Source organism: Benincasa hispida, chromosome 1 (assembly GCF_027475165.1).
Source record: "Benincasa hispida cultivar pf3 chromosome 1, pf3_genome.v1.1, whole genome shotgun sequence".
Taxonomy (NCBI): Eukaryota; Viridiplantae; Streptophyta; class Magnoliopsida; order Cucurbitales; family Cucurbitaceae; genus Benincasa; species Benincasa hispida.
In genome coordinates, this window is record NC_143478.1 from 92,950,326 (window position 1) to 92,965,497 (window position 15,172).

Consider the following 15,172-nt stretch of genomic DNA (forward strand, 5'->3'; position numbering starts at 1 on the left):
TTCTGCTCACAAACTAATTGCATCCCATAATTTTCTGATTGCATTTCGTTTGCCCTCTTGATTGCATTTCACACCACCTGAAAGTTAACATTCTTTTTTTTCAAAAAGAAATTTCATCAGTCTCATTTTTAGCTTTATTATTTTTGTTTTTTTCTTGTTTGCATTCAAATCTTGTTGGATTTTGTTGAATTTGTTTGACTGTTTCTGAATGGATATGAATGTTGAATGGATTTTGTTGAATCTGTTTGACTATATCTGAATCGGTCTCCGTCTGGTGGTTTCAATCTCAGGTGGATTTTGTTGGGGTTTCTGTTTCTTTGCCTAATGGTTCTCACGTCATGTGGATGTTTGTCTCATTACATATATTGTCTTGACTGATATTTTGTATATTCCCACTTTTGCTTTCAATCTCAGCTTCATCAGTGCATTAACACAACAATTACTATTACTATTAAATTTGATGGTAACAATTGTGTTCTTTAGGACAAGTCGTCTTTTACCACAATTGGCAAGGCTAGCTTATCTCATGGATGGTATATTTTGGACAATGTTTCATATTTGCCAACTACTTGTGATGTATGCCCACTGGCTAGACCAAAAGCATTTGTCTTTTGCATCAAATAAACATGTTGTTGCTTATGTTTTTGAACTAATACATTGTGATGTTTGGGGACTACATCATGTTGCTTCTCATTCTAGTTATCGTTGTTTTGTATTTATTGTTAGCTTTTCTTGAAGTATTTATAGAAAGTGTCTAACTCTAAGGACACAGTTTATTGTGATATTTGTTTGGATTGATGGAATTTTGAACTTTGCTAAGTTTTTGTTTTTTAACTTTTCTTTTCGTCGATAGGAACTGAGTCCTTGATATTGGCTCATACGAAACACAGTCTAAGGACACGGTTTATTGTGATATTTGTTTGGATTGATATTTGTTTTGATTCAATACTTGATTTTGAGTGAAGTTTTTCATTTGTTAGGTTCAAGTTTGACGTGTAAGGTTAAATTTTAATTATTGGGGATTTAGAAGAAAGATAGGAAGATTGCATTGGACGTGTTTTAAGAAGGTTGACAAGTGGAGAAGGTGCACCCAACACAAAAAGGACTTCATAACAACATTAATAATAAGGATAAGGTAATATTTATATATGAATTACAATTCAATTGGTAATTGATATTTGGATAATTTATAAGTATGATTATATTCTAATTTCTTTATGCGATTTCTTTTGATTAACGGGTCATTAATCAAATGTTTTTGAGAAAAAAATTTCTATTGAGAGAGAGAGTTTTTAACTATACATGATAGGTTAGATTATTATTGAATGGTGCATAAAAATGATAAGAAAATTACAAGGGTTGTAATTGAAGGTTTGTAATGTTGCATTAGTATAATAATTATGAAGAGATTCAAATTGAAATGCTAGGGTTAGAACGGATTGAGCTTAGAAAAGAATATTCCGAATTTAAACTTCTAGACTCATGCAATCTAAATAATTGATTTGTATATACATGATCATTCATTATGAAGCAACACCCTGGAATTAGTTTCCCATTGAATCATTATACTTGTTTTATTGTTTATGTTCATCTTTAAACTGAATCAATTTGCCATTTACCTAGATAAATTTAGTAAGTCGGTAACAATAGTTAAGCAAAAGCGTTAATACCAATCTCTAATGATGATATCTAATTTTTTGGGAATTTATTACTTTAAAACGTGCGCTTACATTGTGTCATGTATCAACACATTTGCCAATAGAATACATTAAAATTAGGTTTATGAAATTATTAATTATATATGATATAATTAAAATATTTAATTATCAAATTTAATGAATCGAAGAATTTAAATATTTAAATTTGCTTTAGATATTACATACATGAATATTATTCATGTTCGAAATAAGTGTTTTATTAATTTTATATTTGATATTAAATTAAATTATTTAATTAATTATTAAAATTATTTTTTTTCTAAAATTAATTATTTTGAGTTTACTTTAATTAAAATTAAGGAAAATTCTTTTTAAATTAGAATTTAAAAAATGTATTTAAAATGGAAAGTGGGAAAAATCCCATTTTTTCTATTTTTAATCTTGTTTGAACACCTATTTTTCATTACATTAAATTGGTTGTGGTGTCAAATTTTTATGCATTTGAAATGTGTGTAAATGCTCTATAAATTGGGGAAAGTTTTTAATGGTATAAATTTTCATGGAATTTTGGAAAATTTTGGGTTAATTTTGTTATCCAAATTTTTGACACCAAAGTTCTCCGACTCTAAAAATTCCCTTTAATTCCTATACAAAATGGGTCTCACAATCAATTCCAAAGATCTAAAAATAGTGGGGAAGACTCCTACGGTGGTCCACAAAGAGTTCGTGTTCAAAAATTGTGTAAAGGCTTGAAGAATTTTTTAGTTCTACAAAGGTTATGCTCAAAACCTTAAATTTCTACTTTTATGACCTTGCATGCTTAATTACTAAAATGAATGAGATTAGAGTGCTTAAGATCCTAATTGTTTTTGCATATTAATTGTTAACACCTTCATCTGAAAGTCTGGACGTGCATGAATTCCATCAGCACTACAATGCCACCTCAATTTTTATAAATAGAACTTTAGCCGTCTAGGGTTTTAGACCTCCGATCCCATATGTTTGCAGCACGATTTCTCTCTATTTTCTTCTATTTTTTGGTATGTTCATGTATCCAAATTCTATCCCATTGATTGGCACATCGATTATTGGCTAAGGTCTCTTTCTAGCTTGAGTTTTAGGATTTTTCTCTACTTTCATGTACTTGTGAGTTTTTTTAACCGAATTATATTGTATTTGTTGGATTCAATTATGTTTTAATGGAATATTATCATATTTGTGTACGCTTCGGGATTGTATGATATTGCTTTTGAATAATGTATGACTCGTGACACTTGATTATATGTTGATCTGTAGAAAGTGACACGTTAGGTTAGCTTGTGAATCAAATAAGATAAGTATTGCTCGAACCAACCTAGGATTGAATCAAACGAATACTTAATTAGGTGCTTCAAAATCACATATTCAATCTAACGTTGCTCTAGAACTTAATGCAATTAGGAAAATTTTGAATTTGCATGCTTTTCATCAATTCAATTTGGACTAATTAGTTGATTAGGACGATTAGTTAGCTTTTCTAATTAATTCGGTTTGTGGTAAGAAAATATTTAATTTTGATAATGAAAAATCGATGATCAAGTATGTTGAATAGGAAAATTCCGTAACAACCCAAGCTACACTTTCTCATATAATTTTTCAACTTTTATTTTATGCATTATTTTATGCAATTTAATTTCATTTGCAAACAATCAATCTCACAACACATACCCCCATTTACTTCGGATTATAAATTGTTTAATTTGAAAATCATTCAGTTCCCTGAGTTTGATTCGTGCTATCACTACTACACACTCTTTGGTAGGAATGGAAAATCATTTAGTCTAGAATAGGTGACAAATTCTATCGATCAGTTGCAATATTAATGGTAAACAGTAATAAGAAATAGGTATTTATAGGTCAAGCTTCAACCCATAGATTAAACTGGCTTCGATTATGCGACCACATCATAATCACATCACTATTCTATGAACTGAGAACAACTTCCATTCAGTCTTGTTTTATAAGTGCTTTTAGAAGTCTAAGTAATTAATTCTATATATTTCTATAGCTAATTATTTCTTCGTTGAGTTCACACAATCTCTTAATCTTATGGTGTGCCTTACATCTAAAGTCACATGACAATCTATGTCTAGACTTTTAGTCTCATATTCTTTTGTGAGTTCTGTTTATATCTTAATTTTCTCAATATTAAAACTCCATTAGATTGCTAATTTAAATGGTCAGATTAACCTAGCAATATAACAATCATTCAACAAAAGAAAAAGAAAGAAGAAAATGCTAATTGTGATGTGGTTATATTGTCTTTAACCATGTTATCTTTAGGAAATCCACAAGACCAAATCCTTTATAAATTTAGCCCATAAACAAATAAGAATGATTAGATCAAATGTCATGGGTTACAATGTAGTAAATGAACAATTAACATAAATTGAATAAGAAAAATAACAAAGAACTAAAAAGAAAAATCTGGAAAAACAAGTAACAAATGATCTTTGAACAAGCCTACATAACTAAGATGTCCTCTTGGGTTGATTCAATTAACAACTCGTTCTCACAGTTAAAGTTGACCTAAAGGAACCTAGTCTTCAGAAGAACTTTCATTCTTGAAGAAAGTATAGACTATTTTATAGGTTTTTTTTTTTAAAGATACTAATCGTCCTTGATTTATGAGCAATAAAATATTATGAATAAGTGAGTTCTCAGTTTAAGCATACACTATCGATGAAGCAATAAACTTGGTGTATTCTAAGTGTCGAATCCCACAGGATTAGATTGATTTTTAATTCGTTATGACTATGAATCAATGAAATGGAGGTAACCAAAGAAGAGTTTGTATTGTGATGATTGAGAGAAAGCTTTAAAGACTATAAACAACGAAAATCGAGTAGGGGCAAGCAATGTGATAACTCTCCAAAAGAGCTATTCATTTCCACCTAAATCGTATTAATTCTTAGAAGTTTAATGTTTTACTGAGTGTTTTGACAGGAAAATGAGCAAAGAAGATCATCGGCATGTTTCAGGTGCAATTCAGATTGAAACGGAACACTTAATAGCAACCAGAGGGTAAAATGACCAAAAAGCCCTTGGACGCAGTGTTGCAACCTTGCCCTTTACGCTGGAAGGCAGTAGCATGAGTTTCATGCAGCGTTGCGACGCTGCATTGAAGCATTGCAATGCTCTAGACTTTGATGGAATGGCAAGGCTAGCACGCATGCGTGTGTTGGGAGGCAGGGCATAGTAACACCCTGTATTACGCTACGGCTGGCAAAAGCCAGCATAGCTTCGCTCCTCTACAATGTAGCTATGCTCGACTGACTATTATAAAAGATCCCTCGATGTTTAGGACAAAACTATGATGGAGGAGAAAGAGAAGGAGAAGAACCAACCCCTGCTCGAATTTTCTTTCTTTTTCACATCTTAGCTTAGATTTTTTTTTCTGGGTTGTAATTATGGACTTTAAGATCTTCCCTTGCCTTTCTTTATCTATGGAGAATTTAAGGTAAGTGTTAATCTAGTTTTGGGAGTAAACCGTATGTAATTCCTTCGAGGATTATTTTGTATGAATTTTATATTTTGGTTTTGCCTCTTTGAATTTGTTTAAATTTTTTATGTATGTTCTTAGATGGATTGACGCCTCTACCCTTGAATATATATTGTAGCCAGTTGATTTAGGGCTCGTGCGTATCTCTTATGTTCGTTTAGGCTCTAATCACCATGAACAATTAATTGAATCTTGCATCTAAGTTTTATAGACTGGACCCAAATCTTAGAATGCTTATTTCAATTAGGTTCAAAGAAAATTAGTTAATTAATTAGATTTTTCAATTAATTAAGCACACAATGGAGCCCTAAGACTTAATGTTATTCCTCTAGGTTTCATAGGTACTTGTGTTTAGTAAATGCAAGGAAACAAAGGGTAGAAAATAACATAGTTTAATGGTGATGAGTGAAAGTGTAAGTTCTGCAGTGAGGAAGCAGAATAGTGGCTTGAAAAAAAAATGCAAATGAGAGAAATAGAGATGAGATGAATATCATCAATCATTTGAACACAATATCAAGTTTCAATTTATGTTTATAACCTTAAACTTAATCTTCACCTCTCAGTGAGCTAGCCATACTATCATATCTCTATGATACATGCTTAGACTAGTTGAACTTAAGGTCATCTTTATCTTTCTAGTTACTTTTTAACATGTTTAATGAAATCCACAACCACTTACTCTTTCAAGTAGTAACTATTATTTCTTAATTCAATTAGCTAGATGGAACAAAGAATGAACATTAAACATATATTAAACAAGATGAATGTCCACTTAAGTTATGCTCACCAGATTGATGTTAAACTCACCTCATCCTACTTAAGATTTAGTTACTCATGCTCGTGAAAAATGTAAAAATGGAGATGATGAAAGAGATGAAGTTCATGATGGATTAAATGGTCAAAGAATTACTACAATAATTTACATATGCATAAAATAAAAACAAGAACGAAAGAAGTGATGGATGATAATGAACAAGCTGCCAGTAGCAATCTTGCTTCCCATCAGCTTGATTGTACTTCTACTTCTTTTCACTATACCCTGGATGCGGTGAAAGGATGAAGGGAAGAAGAGATCTCTCTCGAGCTTTGGTTCCCAACATAGATGGAGATAAGTGAGGGTGGTGCTTCTTGGGAGAACGTTTTTTAGGGATGGAATGTTTTCTCCCTATGATGGTAATGGATCTAATCTTCTAATGGCCGCCTTTATATATATTTGGACTCAGGGACCACTCTGCCATTCATGAGTACAGCAAACATGTTAGACATATTTTTTACGTCATTTGTTGTAGTTGTCGACAATCTTCTCCATAATTATTCCCACATACCTTTACCAACCTAAGGTTTATTTCTCTTGTTTTCCTACATTTTCACTGGATTAGTGATGAAAACTTCTAACATCTTATTTTTCCATTTAATAAATACAAAGAAGGTAGTTTGCTTGTTTTCCCATGATATTAATGATTTACCCATCACAGATCTCTAATATACTAATTCTAAGACACAATAGCTTGTAGAAATATAAATTATCAGTGATCATAGATATTTAGGGGTTGTTTGGGGTACTGAGTTGAGTTTGTAGTATAGAAATAATATGTTGATGGAGTTAGGAAGTCTGTATTTAGGGTGTAGAGTGTAGTTATTAAGTCAAGGGTATCTGGTGAGTTTTTGTAATATAAATTTTTGTTTGCTTTTAACTTTTTATTTAACACTTCAATTGCACACATATTTTTTCAAACTTTTAACACTCAATTGAGATGTCAACTTAAAAACTTCACATATATTTTACAATTTTTTACATGTAACCATTGTATTTGAGGTAGACAAAATACTCTTGTTTCATACAAATAACAAAATTACAATATACTCTCATATTAGTAGAATGCATTGGTATAATATGCACACAAAAAAAGTTGGTCACCAAGGGGATTAGGATTTTTAATGGCATCTTATGTCAAATTGTAGGTTAGAGTTTATTATGCATGTATGTTGTGTTGAGAATGTGATTAAAGTCTCACATTAGCTAGATAAGGGAATGATCACGTGTATATAACGGATAGGTTTGGGAAAAATCCCCCTCAGGACTCAAAATAAGTCCTCGATCAAGGCAAGAAATCCCCATTTTAAATGAGGTTGGGGTCAAATCAAATACACAAAACAGGTCTTGAGGTAGAAATGGAGAGGTGGTATCCCCACCTCATCTCGAGCCCTAAACTCGCCCTGTTTAAATATATTATATTTTATATACAAAAAAAATACTAACTAAAAGAATGACCCTAAACCCGCTCTATTTAAATATATTATATTTTATGTACAAAGGAAAATACTAATTAAAAGAATGACTTTAAACCCATCCTGTTTAGATATACTATATTTTATATACAAAAGAAAATGCTAATTAAAAGATGACTATTTAGACAAAGAAACTCAATTTTCCTTTTATTTCTCTTCATAATGGTTGAAATTTTATGAATTTAGAAATGCTTGTGGTTTAAGTTGTATGCATTTGACAAAAAACTACTAAGAAAATGCAATTTATATAGAAGAAGAAAATTAAAAGTATTATTTCAAAAATGTAAAATAAAAAATAATAACTAATAAAAATTTACATAAAGAATGTGGACCTAATTCCTTGATGGGAAATCTTTACCCGTATGGCTTATCCCCACCTTGCTCCTTACCAACCCTAATGAGGGAGGGCAATTAACTCCAATGGTATGAGACCTTTTGGATGAAAAAAAAAAAAAGAAAAGTTATGGAGGTTTATGTTCGGAGTAGACAATATCATACCATCCTAGAGATATCTGGAGGTCTGTAGCTCTAGGCTCTGACTTAATCATATCGGTAGAATCCTCAGGTGCCAAACAAAGAAGTGGAGACCTCAAAAGATACAACCACAGTGGTATGCATCAGTGGTTGAGTTTTCTTACAAATGATGATTTTTTTTTTCAAAAGGTTGTTTGCATTTAAATACTTTTTATAAAATTTCAAAATAAAAATAATAATATGTTTGGTTAAAATTTTCTCAAAAGCGCTTTTATACACAAGTTTGTTTGGTTTGACCTTATGCTCAAAATGTTTCTGTTAATGTTAAATTACTATAGAAGACTTGTTGGGATTGGTGTCCTAAATCTCTTGTAATCTCGTAGTTTGTAAACATTGTATAAGCATATTGTTATTAATAAAATAAATGTTATTTTATAAGCATATACTTAATCCAATAAACTAAGATCCAAAGTTATTTAATATAATTTTAACAAGTATGTAGAAACATACAAGTGGATATTGTTTACTGGGTTCCTCATCCTTGTGACACTACAGATACGATCCGCTTTGTAGGTATTATAAGTGTTGTAAAGTACTACAAATGATCTGATTCTAATCATTCATGTGGAGACATGCAAGCAGGGGTATCCTATACAAAGAGTTTGTAAAAGATCGGGCCACAAAATGATTAGTCTCTTTATATAACGCCGTTAATAATAGAGACTTACATTTCACTAGGATGACCGTAGGTGATATGACCTGAATCTTGAGTGAGTTGTGAATTCTTGCTCATGAAGGCGATCCTTTGATTTGTATAGGTGACAGTGTTCAGATTGCAAACTCAGCAAGCCTACCATTTTGGGGATTCGTCTGACTGGGGAGTTGGGAACTTAGCTACACAAGACGAAATTTATTCCTTTTCCAATGCAGGGGCAAGTAGATAAATTGCTCCCTTAAGGGCTAATTCCGAGTCTTGAACATAGTGGCCACATCCTCTCCTGGCCCGAGAGGGACTTAGTCATAGTGGGACTATGACTTATTATTCATTAGAGAAATTAGTGGTACTTAAGAAGTTAGATGTAACTACAGGGACAAAATGGTATTTTGGCCCAACTATACTTACGAGTAATTTATGAAGGGTCATCACACTGTTGATTAGTTATATCTAATGGACACAAAAATTCATCTATTCTGTTGGTCTTTAGTGGAGTGATCAGTAGTTAATGGATATTGGGTAATCTAATTAAAGAGTTTAATTAATTATCTGAGTACCATTGGAGCTTCAATTTGATAGATTTATAAGGTCCCCACTGTAGCTCAACAGGGATTTAATCTTTGGATTAATTTGAAGTGTTCAAATTAGTTGAGGAAATTAATTATATATAATATAATTACTTATAATGTATTTGATATATTATAAATGAGAAGAATTTGAATATGATTCAAATACTAATTATATGAATGAGATCCATGTAATTAAATATAAATATGATTTATATTGAGAGGAATTAAATATTTGGATATGATCAAAATATCATTTATATGGATAAGATTCATATAAGTGGATTTAATATAAATATGATTTATATTAAATGTCATGTATAGTTGAAAGAGAATAAAATCTATAGTTTATGGTGTATTTGATGCAATATAAAATTATAGGTTATATGTTATATTTGATATAACATATAGTGTGTATATATATAATAAAGTAATTATTAATATCTTATATATATATATATATATATATACTCTTTTTTATTAATTTAATTGAAATTAATAAAAGGGAAGGAGTTATAACTCTCTCCCAGTATTCTCTCAATGACTAACTTGTGATTAAAGAAGTTGAAAGAATCATCTTTTTCCTGAATTCACTCTCCAAGGAGAAGAGTTCTCTATAGAATTATCCATCTCCTCCTCTCCATATTTTTCCCTCTTCCAAGGATTCTGTAAAGTCCACAACTCTTGCTTGAATCCTTTAATCCCAAAGAGAATATAGAGGGTTCTCGAGTGGTGGTGACTTCGTGAAGAAGAAGATATGCGAGGAAGGAGTTCCATTCGTGGCTTGTACGAGGGATTTCTTCAAGAAAGAGCTCTTCAAAAGTAAGAGTTTCTAAAATCCTTTTTATACTTGTTTTTAAGCATGCTACAATTTTAAGTAAATGCATATCTCGTTGTTGTTCTACTGTAAAACCTTATATTCAATAAAAATAAAATTTGGGACGATCTTTGCTTCCGCTTAAAGGATTTTTTATGAAAATTTCCTTAAAGACTATTATTAAACATTATGAACTAATAATTTTAATTTTGTATTTAAAACCATTTTCACAAGCCAAGTTTATTTAAAGTATAGAAATCATTTGAGTTGGTTGTTAGAGTTAGTGTTGAAAATGATTAATGGAGTTGGTCACTAGAGATAATCGTTGAAGTTGTCCATCGGAGGTGGTAATCACACGAAGTTAGACATCGGAGATGGTTACCAGAGATTCATTGGAACATATTGCCAGTGATGATTGTCACCAGTATTGGTCGTCCATGGTAGCTGACAAGTGGAGTCATTGGGAACGTCAGAGGAAGGGGGGAAAAAAGAGAGGAAGATGAAGTTCCTCGATAAATATTCAAGTTGGTGGAGTTGAGTTATTTAACACCGACTTGTGAAGTTGGTGGATCAAATACTTCGTTTGGTTAAAAACTCAACTCAACTCAACCAAAGTTAAAGCTCCAAACATCCCTTAAATTAGCCATTTGTTTGGCAAATGAGTATCTTGATCTTACAATTTCTTTGGGGGAAGGGAGGAGGTGTGTGCCATTTTCACATATTTTAATCTTTAAAAAAAAATTAATAACTATTAAAGCCTTAAGTCTTTGATAAAAAATAATTCCCTCATCATATTATTGAAGTGTACAGGTGGGTATATATATAAGATACAAAAGGAATAAAACTAACTCTAGTTAGAGTAGTTAGAATTAAAAAAACTCTAGTCAAAGTAGTTAGAGTACAACAAATTAACAAACCTAATATTAGAGTACAACAAATTAACAAACTCTAATAGTCCCCCTCAAGATGGAGTGAGGAAGTTAATGACACCCATCTTGGATAGTAGAGGAAGAAAAACAGAAGGAGAAAGAGATTTTGTAAAGAGGTCTGCTAGCTGGGAAGAAGACCGAATTGGCATGAGCTTCACGGTTCCTTTGGCAACATGATCACGAACAAAGTAACAATCTAGTTCAATGTGTTTCGTACGTTCATGAAACATTGGATTAGTTGCTATATGAATAGCAGCATCATTGTCATAAAATATCAGAGTTGGCAGATTTGAAGTTATTTGTAAGTCGGATAGCAACTGATGTAGCCAAAATAGCTCACTAGTTGTGGCAGCCAATGCACAGTATTCCGCCTCAGCAGAAGATCAGGAAACAGTGCTTTTTTTCTTGGCTTTTCAAGAGACAAGAGAATCTCCAAGAAAAATGCAAAAGCCTGAAGTAGATTTTCATGAGTCAGGGCACGAGGCCTAATCAGCATCAGAGAAAGCCTTCAACTGAAATGAAGAAGAAACTTGTAAAAATATGCCTTGACCAGGAGACGACTTGAGATATCTCAAAAGAGTGTGGATAGCATGTAGATGAGATTGTCTTGGCTTAGCAACCAATTAGCTAAGTTTGTGGACAACAAACGTGATGTCAGGTTGAGATATAGTCAAGTAGAGGAGCTTCCAAATCAGTCTACGATACAAACTTGGATCTTCTAGCAGTGTACTTTCATCAATGCGTAACTTTACATTAAGATCCATAGGGATAGAAGATGGCTTGGTTGCCAAAAAACCTGAATCTTCTAATAGATGCAGTGTATAGTTCCTTTGGGACAAGTATATGCCTTTTACTGAGCGAGCAATCTCTAACCCAAGGAAATAGCATAGGAAACCCAAATCCTTTAACCTTAACTTGGCATTCGGTAGTTGTTTTAAACCAGTGATCTCATCAGTAGATGCACCTGTGATGATAATATCATCTACATAAACCAAAAGTGCAATGAAAGAAGTGCCACTACCACGAACAAAAAGAGAATAATCATTCTTGGATTATTTGAAGCCAAGTTGTAAAATAGCATGAGAAAAATTATCAAATCATTGATGTGAGGCTTGTTTCAGCCCGTAGATTGATTTGTGAAGCTTACATACAAGTTTCTCCCCCTTAGATATAACAAGATTATGCTTGTAGCCCAAAGGAAGGTCCATATACACCTCTTCAAGGAGATCACCATGTAAGAATGCATTGTTCACATCGAATTGGACTAAGGGCCAGTTGAGAGAGGCAGCTATGGTTAGTAAAACTTTAACAGTCACAAGTTTTGCTACCGGGAAAAAGGTTTCAATATAATCGAGCCCCTCTTGTTGGGTATACCCTTTTGCAACCAAGCGAGCCTTGTTTCTTTCAATGGTTCCATCTGCTTTAAACTTGACTTTATAAATCCATTTACAACCAATGGAATGTTTGTTAACTTGATGAAGGACAACAGACCAAGTGTTGTTTGTTTTTATGGTTGTGCGTTCTTCAGTCATTGCCTTGCACCAATGTTCATGAGGAACAACTTGGTGGTAGAAATCAGGTTTAAAAACAGAGGAGACTGATAAAGCAAAGTGCTTGTTATCAGAAGATAGCTTGTCATACCCAAAGTATTTATGTATAGGAAATTTTGTTGTTGAAGAGGTAAGTGGTTGAACCTGTAGAAGACTGCAGTGGTAGTCTTTCAGGTATGAAGAAAGGTTAATGGCTTGAGTAGAATGTCTAAGCATGATTGGCTGGTTGTTGAGAACTTGTGAGGGCATATCTGGTGAAATTTGGTTTTGTTTAGAAGGTGAGATTAAGGCTAGAGCAGTTGGGGCCTGTGTAGAAGAAAGGTTGTGGGTTGAGGGAGAGTTGTCAGTCTGAATAGGAAATGAATGGGGCGCATCCATGTCAGAATTAGGGATGTGGCTGGGGCATGTATCAACTATGTGGTTATGTTCATTAGCTGCTGGAGTATGGGTTGTATAACTGTCAAAATAGTCAAAGGATGTAGGTATGACAAGGTCGGGAAATAAATCAACAACATGGTCTTGATGTGTGATTTTGTGAAAAGGATATATAGTTTCATGGAAAACCACATCTCTTGAGACAAAAAACTTCTGGTTTTCAATATCATACAAGTTGTATCATTTCATTCCAGGAGGATATCAAAAGAAAACTGATGGAATAGCTCGTGGATGAAATTTAGATCTGTGGGAAGGCAGAGAACCAACAAAACAAAGACAACCAAACACTCAAAGCATTGAATAATCAACATGTGATTGGTGAAGATGAAAATAAGGGGTATTCCAGTCTAAAACAGGGGAAGGAGTTCTGTTAATAAAAAATGCAGCTGTCAATAAGCATTCACCCCAAAACTGATTGGGAACTCGGGATTGGAACATCAAGGCTCTTGTCACATTTAATAGGTGTTGATGTTTTCTTTCAACCACTGAGTTTTGTTCAGGGCATTCTACACATGAAAATTGATGAACAACACCTTTGGATGAAAAGAAATCTTGAAAGGATAACTTAGAAGCATTGTCTGACCTAAAACATTTTACCTTGGTCTTGTTCTTCATTAAGAAAACCCATGTATATGTTGAAAAGTCATCAACAATAGTAAAAAAATAACGACAACCAGCATGTGTGGAAGTAGGGTAAGGGCCCTTCGTCTCACAATGGATCAGTTCAAACATTTTTTTTGCTAAATGCTGATTACAATGGAAACTCAACCGTTTTTGCTTTGCTAAAGGATAAATCAAACAAGGTTCATATGTAGAAAGTCGAAAAGAATCAGCAGATATCAAATTCTTTAAAGAAATCAAGTGTTTGTGAGAAGGATGTCCAAGTCTATTATGCCAGATAGAAGCTGAACAATGAGATGTATTATAGACAACAACATCTGTAGGAACCTGTCTATCTTGTTATTCAAGATGAAATAGGTAAAGACCTTGCCACAAGCTAGCCCTGCCAATCATCCTCAAAGATAACTTGTCCTGAATCACACAAGAAGATTCAACAAATTTGACAGCAATAGGTAATTGTTTAGTAAGAGCAATGATAGAAATCAAGTTGAAGTAGAAATCAGGTACGAACAGAACATCTTGAAGGATAAAGTTAGAAGATAACTTTACATTTCCCATATATTGGACAACAATCTTAGACTAATTTGGCAAAGAAACTGAAGCATTTGCAACAGGCATAAGAGATATAAAAGCATCCTCTTGATAACATATGTGAGCTATTGAAAAACCAAGCACCAGATGTAATAAAAGAATCATGGGAGTTGGGACATATATGCAATATGTGAGGTAGTGGCAGCTGATTCATTTTTAGTCTTGGTCTTGGCTAAATGAGACTGTAATAATGACAATAACCTCTGGTACTATTCAGAAGTCATAGAAGAGAGCAAATTAGATGGGGCAGCCTTCTCGGATGAAGGATTTTTCTCATGAAGTCAATGGCCGGGTGGATAGCCATGAAGCGTATAGCAATGGTCGACAGTGTGGCCATAAATGTTGCAGTGAGAACAAATAGGTTTATCTTTCTTCTTAGATGTATTTGATCGATTGGATGAATTAGTGGTAGTTCCATTGGTTGTTAAAGAGTTCTTGACCATGAAGGTAGTAGTGAAAGAAATGGAAGGTGTCATGGCAGGGGATGGGATTGCACATTGTTCTGCCTCTTGAATAATCAAGGAAAATGCTCGATTGATGGTTGGTTCAGGTTCCATTAGTAGCAACTGGGCTCAAATTTGACTGAAAGAATCATTGAGATCCATGAGAAAGGTCATTAAATATTCAGTTTGAAAGTATTGAACAAGATCTTTGATACCACCACAGGTACAACGACCACAAGAACACATTGGTTGGTAAGAAGCTAATTCATTCCAGAGAGCTTTCAATTTTGCATAATAAGCAATTATAGAAGTTTGATCTTGAGAAAGATTTGATAACTCACGTTGAAGTTGGAAGACTCTTGGACGATTCTTGTGTTGATATCGTTCTTGGAGGTCAACCTATATTTCGTGAGTAGAATCAGCAAAGTTAATGCTTGCAGAAATCTCCTTGGATAATGAATTAAGGATCCAAGCGGTGACTACACCATTGCAGATAATCCAAGAACCAAGCAAATCACCTGTTGGACGTGGAATAGATCCATC